General features: G+C 48.1%; 1 long non-coding RNA gene across 1 annotated transcript; it reads left to right on the top strand.

Annotated features, from left to right (window-relative positions):
* The first annotated feature begins 1,670 nt into the window (after positions 1 to 1,670).
* LOC149355068 (uncharacterized) lies at positions 1,671 to 3,003 on the top strand. The gene is made up of 3 exons (XR_016291430.1): positions 1,671 to 1,796; positions 1,883 to 1,967; positions 2,868 to 3,003. It is a non-coding gene; the product is annotated as an uncharacterized LOC149355068 (long non-coding RNA).
* Positions 3,004 to 3,358: the final 355 nt, after the last annotated feature.

Here is a 3,358-nt window from a genome sequence, read left to right as displayed (position 1 = left end):
TTACTTTAGTTTTCTACATAACAGTTTTTTAGAATCATTGTTTTGCTTTGGCTATCTAAGTCATTCGTCATGCTTTGCAGTTCGTCCCTTGAGTTATTCAGCAAGGCAATGAGCAGAAAATAGAAGGCAAATGATGGGCTCGTACAACACCAATATTATGGAAGCCAACCGTGAACGGCACCATGAAGCATCCATAAATATTTCTATTCTTTTAATGTGTGGCGTTGTTCAGTGGGAGATCAAAAGTGGAATTAATTTATTGCTCAAATATAATTGATTAGTTGATTAGAAAGATGAACAAAAGCAAATACACAAGGGTGCTGTTGCGGGCTAGTTGGTTAAACACTGCTTAAAAGGGAACACCGCAAACACAAGACAAAGAGAGGAAGGTACAACACAGGCGCGGTGGGTCGTTGGTGCTCACCGAACCCACGACCCCCGGATTTCGCGTCCGGTGCCCTATCAACTGAGCTACGGCGGCGGCGGTGTCATTTTTTGCAAATTGCAGATTAGTAAGGTAATCTCCATTACACTGTACTGCCAAATCTCCTCAATTCGTATTTCTCGAAATCTTTAAAATCCATTGAATAGTAAAAAAGCTCGTGTCTCGCTCCCAGACACGATTCGTGAACGGGATTCTAGTATGTTCTTCAAGAAGGTTTCACCAGGGTGGAAATTTGGGCAAGTCGGTATTGATCCATAACGTAAGAGTAGCGCAAAACCAGGACGACGGACACAAGGGGAGAGAACACACACCAACAACACAGGCGCTGTGTTGTTGATGTGTGTTCTCTCCCCTTGTGTCCGTCGTCCTGGTTTTGCGCTACTCTTACGTTATCTTCAAGAAGGGCTGCGATAGATTTCTAGCCTCTATGGACAGTTTGGAGTACTTTTTTCACATCCCTCTTCTACACCTTACTTTCGTAATGCCTGCACTGCTGCTGAAGTTGCGACTGAGTCAAGTGCTTTGCTATAATCTATGAAAGCTGTACACAGTGATTGGTTGTGCAGCATAGACCACTTTTAATGTCCGCACTTATAACAAGTGCTCGCTTATTAAGAACCAGATCAACGCTACCGTTAATATATGCGTTAGGCCAACGGCATTGCTCATCGAATATAGAATGGACAAATCTGTCCAGAGAACTCGGTTCCAGTGAGCGAGGCAGCTCTGTAAATTCAACCCTTCAGTCGAAAACACCCGCTCCATGCAGGAGCGGAGAGCGGCGAGGGTCTTCAAGCCTCCGTGGAGTTATTCCCCCATTTCTAAGGAAAGAATGCTATCACCCAGAGAAGCAAAAAATCTCACAAGTTTGTATCGCGAATATTTCAGTGTTTGTTGGGGTGTGCGTGCAAAGAAGTTTAGTTGGCAGCTCTTAGGCGCCCGTCCTCGGGCTGAGCGGCGTGCCTTGGCGCAAGCGAGCGGGGAGCATAGCGGAGGATGAAAGGCGGGGATAGAGACGAGAGCACGAGGAGGAAAGCGAAGGAGGAGGGTACGGTCCTCGCATAGAGAAAGGAATTTATAAAGAGCTGACACTCGGCGAATTCTGTCCCCAGGAACAGCGTATGAGATTAGTTGGTCGCCCCTCCTTTTTGGTGGCGCCAGCAGCGTTAGCGCGCATGCCTGCGGAGGCGACCGGCAAAAGAGCAGACGGGTAGCAGAGGAAGAACGAAACCAGGGGACGGTCCGCTGCGCTTGTGAGTCTGCGGCACCTGTGTTAGCGCTGAGACTCCATGTTTTTTGCGTTTGTCTTCGCCTTCGACGTGAGACTCATGCGGTTTCTGACGACGGCAAGGTGAGAAATGTGTTTTTTTTCCCCAACTGCTCTGCATTTCAAAGAGCCTACGCTCACCACGCCGGCCGGTGCCTTCAACTACGCAGTTCGTGAAGAGGCGCGCAAGCTTCGTGGCTTGCCGGCAGTTGTGGCGCGGTTCGTGGCATTCCTGCTGTTTCCGACAGTGGCAAGGTGAGAAACGTCAAGTTTTTGCAAAACTACACTGCATTTGTAGCAGTTTCGCTGAGCACGCCGGCCGGCGCAATATGGCAAGTTGTGAAGGGCACGCCTACTGACGAGCACGCCAGTGAGTGCGCAGTTAGCGAAGTGCGTGCCCATGCTTTGTGCGCTTTTCCTGGCGGTTAGTTTCTCATGATTGTTCTTTGAGATTTACACGCGAATTTTTTTATGCCCCAAACAATACACAACCTTATAGTGATATTTGTTAACGGTCGGGTAAAATAAGTGGTAAAATTGAAAAAAAATCGCCAAACGTGTCGAAAACGATTGTTCTCGTGTTAGCACGGGCGCGTAATTTTTATGAGTGCCGAGAAAAAAAATAACGCATGAAAAGCTCAAGAACTAGAAACTTGTGCGTTGAACACTCCGTCGTCTGTTCCAGTGAAAACGCGCAGTGACAACACGAGAGCGCGCTCATCAAAACGACCAGCAGAAAAAGTAAACAGGCCTGAAAACAGGGAGCTTGTGCGCCCAAAATTGTCTTCTGCACTTCTGAAGATATGCGCATTGCACCCGTTCACTTGTTAGTGCTTTGACCCACTGGGAGCGATTGGTTGGAAGCCATGTTGTAGCCGTCACGATGCCACAAGTTTGTTGAACAAAACGCACAGTTGGCTGTGTAATGGGACTTACAGCTTTTGGGAGGCAGCTAATAACATCGGGGGACGAAGCCACCCTTGTAAATCATTGGGAGATATCTTGTAGTATTGTATATGGTGCATAAATGCTTCGCATTCAAGGTTCATGAAAGCATGATTTTTTTGTTCGTAATTTCCCGCGTTTCGCCTGTTCGCACTTTTTTTTGTGTAAGGTTTATCAGAATGACACATGCCCGTAATTTACATTTTTCAGCTGACTGTGCCTGGCGAGGGCGACAACTACTACTGTGAGCCGTGTTGCTCTTACAATGGACGCACAAGAAGCGCGGAACCAGCTTAGCGATGCGCCAACTGGCGGCGGGTACTGTATCGGTTTTGGGTTTTATATGCAGAAGATAAATGTTCATTTCACAAAGCGCCTGGTGTCTTTTTTGGATTAGCACTACTTGACGAGGGTCGTGACGCAGCTGCATTGATGGCCGGTCAAGAGCACCCGAAATGTAATTTGTTACCTTTCTGGATCGAATGTGAGTAGACAATAGGAGACCATATAAAACAGAAACAATGCTGCACGAGGGCACGGCAGGGCGCAGCGCATGGTAGCAATAAAGCTGCGCGCGTCTGAAACCGGAGCCGCAAGTCTCTAACCCGGGCGCTTGGTGTGCTACAGTCAGTCGGGCCGCTGGGCCCTGTGGAAGTGTCCGCTCTTTATGAATCCCTTTCTCTATGGTAGTAGCGTGCAGG

Source organism: Amblyomma mixtum, chromosome 3 (assembly GCF_055824585.1).
Source record: "Amblyomma mixtum isolate Tamu chromosome 3, ASM5582458v1, whole genome shotgun sequence".
In the NCBI taxonomy this organism is placed as follows: domain Eukaryota; kingdom Metazoa; phylum Arthropoda; class Arachnida; order Ixodida; family Ixodidae; genus Amblyomma; species Amblyomma mixtum.
This window is presented reverse-complemented; position numbering and strand designations above follow the sequence as displayed.